This window comes from Varroa jacobsoni, unplaced genomic scaffold (genome assembly GCF_002532875.2).
Source record: "Varroa jacobsoni isolate VJ856 unplaced genomic scaffold, vjacob_1.0 contig03551, whole genome shotgun sequence".
Lineage (NCBI taxonomy): Eukaryota > Metazoa > Arthropoda > Arachnida > Mesostigmata > Varroidae > Varroa > Varroa jacobsoni.
The window spans coordinates 14339-23550 of NW_019215041.1; the positions used below are offsets into that span (position 1 = coordinate 14339).

The 9212-nt window shown below is 40.0% G+C and overlaps 1 long non-coding RNA gene across 5 annotated transcripts; it reads left to right on the forward strand.

The window, feature by feature from the left end:
- Positions 1-1490: 1490 nt before the first annotated feature.
- LOC147751805 (uncharacterized) lies at positions 1491-8998 on the forward strand. 5 transcript variants are annotated; one of them, XR_015315872.1, is made up of 3 exons: positions 1491-2856; positions 4357-4450; positions 5939-8998. It is a non-coding gene; the product is annotated as an uncharacterized LOC147751805 (long non-coding RNA). The 5 variants fall into 5 exon arrangements; XR_015315869.1 differs by having other exon boundaries at positions 1492-2856; positions 4357-4479; XR_015315873.1 differs by having other exon boundaries at positions 1492-2856; positions 5945-8998.
- The last annotated feature ends 214 nt before the right edge of the window (positions 8999-9212 follow it).

Genomic DNA, 9212 nt, shown 5'->3' on the forward strand with positions numbered 1-9212 from the left:
TACGCGATTGGATGATGTAAGATACGAAATGTTTCATTCCGTCACCGAAGGCACGCAGTATGTCTGCATTTCCGAAACGCTCCCTCATGTGAGGAAGCGCCGTGCATGCCCGCAGCGTGTGACGGGCCATGTGCGGTTCACAGCTGCCTCAAGGGGGCTTACTTATACTATGCAGCTGGCTTTAGAAAGCTCTAAAGCTTGTAAACATTCGCAATAGGTAATTTCTCAGTCACGTTGTATAATCCAAGCCTCAATGTTAGGGATAATGCCCCTGAATGCTGGCCCCACGGCCAATTCTCGTATAGCATCTCATTTGTCTTGCCACATACCGATATTTTTCCTTCGACGTCCTCTGTCGGGTTGTCCCGTAATATACGTATCCCTTTTACGTTTGAGTCTCTAGGTGTTGCATTACTAAGACCATGACCGCGTTTATATTGACCACGCTTGTCTACTCGAGCGATTCTCAACGATTGGACTTGTTAGGCTTTGTGTAGTAATCTTTTGACTATGTTGGCCATAGACTCCGACAAGGTGCAGGCGGGAGATCTAAACAGCACAAGACATTCTGCGACTACTATTAGAGGCATCCACTTCCTTTTTTCCGTAGAATTTTGGCTATTTGCATATATATTCCGATTGTTTTTGCTACAGCATGACTGATATGGCGTACTCGCCTTACTGAGCGGTCCAACTAAATTGCCAAGTATACTGCCTCTTTAACAAAACTAATCCGTTCGTCATACAGTATCAGCATGAGACGGAAACATTTATTTTCGACAATAAGTAACATTTCGTACATATTTAGTCACTCCAGTGTCTTGGTCCGCATAATAACAGCAAGGTTACTTGCAGAAAAAACATTTATGCTTTCGGTTGAAAATTTTGAAGACCTAGTATAGATGTTTCGAGCTTTACGACCGGTACCACCGCTAGGCATACCACCAGACACCTGGCTTCCAACACGAAACGAAGTTTGTTTATGCGTGGGTTCGAACCTAGACAACAATGTGTTGCTAAGGTAAGTAGACAACTGCGTTACTCATTTCGCTATCACGAGGCTAAACTCACGCAATCATATTGAAAGTATCTCCCCGTTGGCTACCAATCTATCCTGTAAATAGTCAGAGACCAAAGGGATCAGGTAATCAGGCAAGTGAGCACTGTACATTGACGAATGCTGTTGAAAGCATTTTCAACATTTGAAAGGATCGTTAGTAGTAAGTCGCTCAAGTCTACTGTAGATTCTCTCACTTTCACCGTTAGCCTAATGACCCTGTCAACTGCAGACATTACGGACCTTTGTTTTCAGAAACCCAAACTGATTTTTAACAGAGGTTCTTTTTTCTATTAATGTTTTAAGCATTTGCTCAACGACGGCCTTGAAACCCTTTATAAGTATTTCTGGTACACATGTAGGTTTGTAAGTCTCATTTTCATTGGGAATAAGCAGCATTTCCCTTCTTTCTACTTTCTTGGGAAACAGCCTGAACTAGGTATATGCGTTGCCACACAGTCAGGATATCTGGAAACTTCCTAAAGGGCGTCGTCGTAACTGTAGCTAGATTTTATCCGCCCCAGGAGCTTTGTTTAGCTCGATTCGCTCACTTATCCGTTGCACCGCTCCGGGAATCGTGGTTATTAAACTCCGTTCTATCAAAAAGCCTGACAGAAGGGGACAAGGAATTGATCACTCCTTCTTCCTTTTCTTCAGGAAAGACTACCTTCTTGTTCTAGTTTGCTTTCTTCGTGATGAGCTTATAGGATCAACGCCATGGGTTCTTCTGTATCTTTTCTAAGCACTCCTTTGATCAAGTCGATTTTTTTTGTATTCTGCCTGAGAAATGCTTGTAGCGCACCTAGCGACCACTGTTTGTATTACTGCTCTTGTGCCCCATATGTCCCGAGGAGACCCCGCAATGACAACTTGAGTATTTCCAAATTCAATCAACGACTTCACGACAGGATCCATATGAATTTTCTATAGTCCTATTTGGGTTTGAGTAATAAGAGTAAATTGCATCTAGGTTCTGGGTTCGGACCCGAAAGAAACTCTTCTTGCTTCCCGTTGTAACCCATTCTCTGTACTTCATGTGCGCTGTGCCGTTGAAGCTACATATCATTTGGCGATTCTTCGGTAGGTCAATGTTAGGCCTGCTAATAATTAGTAAGCCAGCCTCTTCTTTCCAGCTAGCTCCTCGAGCAGATCATAAGAGGTTCTGCTCTTATAATAGTTCAGTTGAAGGACTCTGATCATTGCTCACGCTCTCTTATCTCTGTTGTTTCAGTTGAAGAGGAGCGTTATTGTGTCATTTCGAAGGAATCGCCCTCAGCAGTCTGCTCGTTTTTCGGTGTCGGGGTCTTGCAAGCAAATAATTTGCTCGCATAATTTACCTGCATCTGCCTGCCAGTTCCTCGGCGATTGTTGATTAGTTTCTCGGGTCGTTTGTAGAATTTGCAGGATAGTCCACCGTATAGTTGCAGCAAAAGGTTTTACCTTTGCAGTTCTATAAAACACTTTCCAAGAACACACATTGGTGGCATTTTTTCGTCGTTTCTGTCTAATCAGACCACTCTGTCTTTCATCTTTTGACATCAAAGGCAGCACGTCACCGTGACCCATTCGGTTACCTGTGAGTGGCCTATGCTGTGTAAAATTTGCCTTATGCTAGGATTCTGTTCTCCACTGACGGATTTGTAAGGGAGGCTCTACCCTATTAGCGGTTAGTGGTGTCCTTCATTGGTTCATTGACAACGAAGCAATCTTTGTTTACCCCAGTATCTTCGATGGCCCTAGAGACCGCCTCCGCGGAGGTTCCTTCTACAAGATTCCTGATTAGCAAGCGCCTGTGGGAGGTAACATCAACTGATACCAAGTCATCCCTTTTCCCTCGAGAGCTTTCGCAAAAGCTTGAGATATTTGCGCGCATACTTCTTTTACTTCAATCCTGAAGTCCCTGTCTCGTGAAAATTCAGTTTTCGTGACTCCAACTTTGTGTAGCGACAGAACCACATGCCGTTGAAATTTTTTCAAGACAATGGCAAAGAGGGGCTTTTGTCAGCGTTTCCCAGTAGTATAAGGTTTGGGACAGTGTCGGCTACCGTCTTTGTGTTTTCCATCAGCTCCAGGTGTATCTTGTAAGCCGCAACATGAGCAATTTTCAAGAAAAGCCTATGGTTTCCCATATTCGAATTTATGCAGCATAGTACGGAGTTCCCAGGTGCATACTCGGAAGTGCGTTCTGTTGAACTAAAGGTTTCGCTGATAAGGCTTTTATTCTCGTTTAGTGAGGTCTTTTGCTTCACGTCGACAGCAACCACCGCCCTCCTAGACTTGGTAGTCCCATCCTCACCCGTTACCCGTATAGGACAGATCATAAATCTTGATATGGGTCTCTTCTTAATTTGCCAAACTGCGTAGCCCTGTTTGTCGAAATCAGGTTTTTTCTTTTACATTTTTTTGACAATCGACACCTGTAGGGGTTATCAGTGGTCATGTTAAATTTTGATGGTCTTGTGGCTCTCTAAAATTCTTCGGGCCATTCAGCAGGATTATGATTTTAATTTCCAAGCTGCACTCGCCTATCTTTGCTCAAATCTTCCATAGTTGTCCTAAATAATGCAGGGTTCGGATCCCCCCAGCCACCTTCGCCCCTTATCCAGACAGAGCGAGACTCAGGCAAACATGCTTTTCAAGCGCCAATCGGTCCAACAGGTCTCGAATCGTGTTATAGGTAGCAGGGTCGTTCACACCGCAACGTTCGCGTCGCGAAATCAAACATTGGCCGCTTTCGGAATTATTTCCTGTGCCTTGGCATGCGACGTGTTTGGCCTGGCAGAGTGCGTGTACGATTCAAAATAAAGGCCGTTTATTATAAGGCTATTTGTGGCACTACTACAAGACAAAAAGGTATTATCTAGAAGCGACGCCTTTTATTGGCTCAGTTCCTCTGTAGATAGCATCTCAAATGAAGGTTGGCATTTTGTTCGAATAATATTTCGATCAGATAATATTCGAAAATTGATTTATTGATTGACAACGATTTCTAATGTAGAGGGCTTTTTCTATTTGTATCTTGAACGTAACATATTCTTCTTTTGGGCCCAGAAATGTGGCAGCCTACTATGGGTGTTTGGGCACTATACAAAACTTCCTTAAGCTAATCACATAACTCTTTCCCGAATTTGCTTCGCTCTTTCGTTTTTATCAGCCATTGAAAGATAGGATTGTCTCATATTTATTAATATACGCTAGTGACAGGTAGATATTAAGTGCCTATTACGTACATTTACTAAAACAGTTTGTCGTCTCACGTTTGCCATTGCCAACTTTATACATTCTGTGTATTATTTCAGTGCTACCGTACAAATCTGGAAACGTTGACCTTCCTTAGTCAAGTACTGAGATGTCTGCTACATGGAGATGGAAATCAGCAGGACAAGGATGAAGGTGGTTTGCATACAAAGGTCAATAATATGGTATTTCATTTTCTGCAATGTTATCTTTATCGCACACAATAGAGAGTTAGTTCACGTCGTGTATATTTCCGAGATTCTGAAAAGTATATGTAACCTTTAAAAGTTATTGGCTTCTTGCCATGAATTCTTTCCAAAAGCAGAACCTAATGTGAAGCTTATGTGCATTACGATAAGTACTAAGGTAGAAGTAATCACATATCTTGCAAAAACTGCCAGACGTACACTCAGCGAAAGTCGCACGGTTATTACGCATCGCAATGCCAGTCACCGAAAATGAACAAAAAAGTAATAATTTTAAATATCTCGAGAATATCAGCTCTACAGAAAAATTACGACCGCATTTTTTATTTTATGTAAGTTTCGCGCCTCTTCCAAAAAAAGGTTTTTGTTGAGATCTCTAAAACCTACGGGGTCTACCAAAGATCGATCCCAAATCAGCCTCAGAGATCTTCATGGAAATACAGCGTATGGCACAAATTTAACGGGCTGTTTATCCTAGACGACATGACAACAAACTCGATACGATCCACTACACTGCGCTGTTTTCAAAATAAGAGTGAAGATCAGCCATTACCCAATCTTTCCGTGCTGTACAACCCTCCGAGATTAAAAACTTCCTTTTTGCGTTCGAAGTCGGCGATTTACGTTATCGCAAGTTTCCACGCCTTTTGGCAAGATTCGAAAAATGCTTTCATGAAGCGATGCTGGGGATCCCTAATAGAGTCGAATTATGAAAGACTCAGAAATTCATTAAAATGAGTCCAGAAGGCATTTTTGATACACCTAGTTAGAGAAATATATAGGCGTTTTAGGAACAAAAATATTCATCTACATAGGCTTAGCCTCTTTAAGCCTTTCCACATAGTCTGAACTTTCCACATAGTCTAAACTTTTTGGTCACTTTGAACTCTTATAAGTCGGGACTTTTTGGGCCTGCTGTCAGCGCAAAATTTAATTCGGTTAGAATTTTTCTACATGTTATTGCTTGACGCATGACTGCTATTGATAAGCTAGTTGCAGGAATGTTTTGAAGATGACCAGTTAATAATTTAGCTATCGAATTAAGGCTTTAATCGCTTTGAATGGCGATTATGTTGAATAAAAATCGTCGCCAGAAGTGACTCTTTCAACACATGCGAAAAATTTCATTGAAATATCACTTTCTATTAAAATACCTTATTAGAGGCAAAGCATGAGGAAATCCCGATTTAAGTGCCGTACTCCACTTCTTCAAAAGATAAGACCTCTGTCATAAAATAGAATATGTATTATGTGAAATAGGTTTTTCCACTAAAGTTAAGAGCCTCAATTCAATCTGGTAGCTCCAATCATTTAATAAAAAATATTTTTTTGACAGAACCATACGTTGCATTTAATAAAATAATAAAAACAAATAAGTGAGCTCACTATACTGTACATTATTATTTTATTACAATAATAAGTGTTTAACTTTTATGAGTTTCAGGAAACCAATGCATCGAGGTCATGCGGACGTCCAAACCAAATTGTAAACGTGGGCTTCTGTGCCCTCACTGATAATTTGATCTATATGATTTAACAGCTTCAGCTAAACGTCTGTTGAGAGGTTTTGTTGTAGCAGAACAATAAGGGGAACAGACACAATAATGTAAATCGCGGAAAGACTTCGTATTAATTAACTATAATAAAATTAGTTTATTTTATGTAAGTTTCGCGCCTCTTCCAAAAAAATGTTTTTGTTGAGATCTCTAAAACCTACGGGGTCTACCAAAGATCGATTTCAAATCAGCCTCAGAGATAGACGGTTATTTATATTCAATAGACGGTTCAACATAGTTAACGGAACCATTGGCTTAAGGATTTACATACACCGCTAATGGTCCACGTTTGTAAATTACCGGATAGTCAATCCGCGATACTTTCTGATCTGCGTTACGATTCTTTTCATTGGCTTGCCTCACGACGACGGTAGCTATAATGTATTCGCAGCAAAAAAAAAAATTAGAATGAGTTTAATTCTGGGTGTAAATCTTGGGTGCCCGCATGACTATCGTTTCGGTATCAACTACATACTGATCTTCACTGGCGACACGACTCATGCCGACTCAACACTATTGAAGTATACGTTTACTATTACGATGGGAGAGTGTATGTATCAATAATGTTTATTAAGTGCAAGTATTAAACTTAGCAAACAGCTTAGCAGCTCTGACGAGCTTTTTTTTTTTTGGTTTTAGATATTTTGTCAAAAATTTTGCCAGATTTATTAAAAAGCAATGAGAATATTGTCGGTTATAGAAGGTGAGATTGTTACGCGAGCTATCATCGGGCGTACTCCGTTGTCTGTTTTTAACGTCAGTTACTTATCTAATGCAGATAACTATATTATAAAAAGCTTTAGTCAAAGTTCCGGCTGCCAATCAACACTATCGCTGGTGCATGTGCAACATCGGCCAATAGGCCGAACTACTATCGGAAAATGTTTCAACAGATGACAGGTTAAAAAAAAACCTTCAACTTTCAATTAGATACAAATAAGCAAGATCAAGTATTAAGGTAGAGCCAGCAGCTACACTCATATTAGGTTGTTCAATAAGTAAGCCACGAGTAGCCAATTTAGCGTTTGCTTACTGTCGTGTGCGATCGGCAAGTGTTCCCTCTCTATTTTACGTAAGCCCATTGTTAATTCACTATACGATCCACGGACTTTAGGACCCAAGAATTGGTGGGAGAAAAAACTCCAATTATAACGCCTTTATATTTAGTCCTTACTGAGGTGAAGAAGCTGCCGAAACAGCCTGGGGCATCCGTACCAAAGACTATGTACCTAAAGGAGCTGCTCAACGGCTGAGTTCAATAGTGGCATCCTAAAACTAGAGGGTATACACTGCCCAGGTTGGTCATGCGAAATCAATGAAGAGGGACTGGAGAGATTTTTTTAAAAAAACGGTTGGCAAAAAACCAATAAACTGAGCGAGTGGATGAGCCGTGATTGTAATAATGATAATCGACTAATTTCGCATTAATTCAACAATTTACAACCAGGTCGCCCCATGAAGAGCACAAAGAAACAGGGTTTCTCATTGCTTCTTGAGGCCTAGCCCGGCATCGAACAGCACAAAGTCATAATGGCAGATTCTTTGGTATGGTTGTTGCGGGTAATAAGAAATAGTCCCCGATATGCAACTGAAAGTAAAATATGTAGCTCCAAAAAAAAGTGCTTGAGTCTGAAGTCAAGTTCAATCTCCATTCGAAGAGGACCATCATCGGGCAGACTCACAACAATGACGAGCAATCTATACATGGCGATTGACGTTAAACCTACATGCAAGAGCATGTTGAGTGGAAGGTATCTGTACGCCAACCATAGTCACGAAGGATCAACAAATTCCACTCATTCTCTTCATTTTCGAGTCAAACCTAGAGGAGCATATTTGACAATGAGAAGGTTCTCGAAAAATGAAGCTGAATGAGTTCTTCGACACCGATCTAGAACTACTGCAGCGACACAGAATAAACTGATGAGCGACGGGGGGTATCAATAGGTCAATTCGTTGGTAGAACTGGAGTGCAACAAATGCTGGACCCTCTTAAATGAAAAAAAACTACCATAACTTTTTGAACAACCTATTATTATCGCTTGTTCATACTGTACTAGTATTAAATTGTTAGTGATTGTATTCAATTGTTAATATCTAAGGTTTTATAAGTAAGTTTCTCTGCTTTGTAGATACAATTTAGAAATTAATCATTAACTTAATATGTTTGCTTAGTTTAAAGTAAAGTAGCGTTGTAAAATACCGATATTATATAAATATATAAATATTGGTCATTGTGTAATATCTCTAAACTCCGACAACTGAATTTAACAAAAGATCAAAAACAAATTGCTTCGCTTATTTTTCTGCGTGAGTAGGATAATTATGAGAAAAAGCGGTTAATGTCAAGGTAACAATGGCTCGCCAGGCCTTGAATGGCAGAACGAGTGAAAGAAGATCAGTGCTGACGTACAGATGCATAATGCTCATTACATCCTACATCTCCCTTAGCACTGACGCATTCACGGCCTCCTGCTCGTCAAACGTCAAAAAATACCCAGTATATACAGTATCTATAATGGTTTTTTTTAAGACAAAAACTTTATCTATCAGTATAGGGGCGTCATAAGGGACCTTCACATACATTTCACGTGTTAGTTTAATATCTTCATTGGACAATGTATATTACGTCTATAATCTTCTACCTGTCTTAAGTATGTACCTTAGAGTTTTAGACACCTAAACAATTTAAGATGTACAGCTGTAAAGTTTAATCAATGTAATGTTCTTGCCTCATTTCTATTTAGCATCATCGTTAAACACTTCAACATGCCTTTTGTGGATTGTAAAATATCCGAAATATTTGCCTACATATTTACTATGCCAATAAAAATCATGGCACATTTTTTATCAACGTAAGGTATAACGAAGAAAATCTTTGTCGAACCATGTCGAAATCTTCCTAAAAAAAGTAAAAATAAATGAATGAATATATAAATTGATTTTAACAGGTAAATTTGCTGAACCTAACCTACTTTACTTAACATCGTCCAGATCGGCTTCGTCTCGACCTGTTAGGGAAGGTGCTTGACGTGCAGCCACGCCGATATGTTGTGCTTTGTTTGCTAAAATTTGCAAGTTTGTATCATAGGCCTCTTCAATAGGCCTAGGCGGGAGGCTTTGAAAATAGGCTAAGCGAAATAATCACTAAATAGT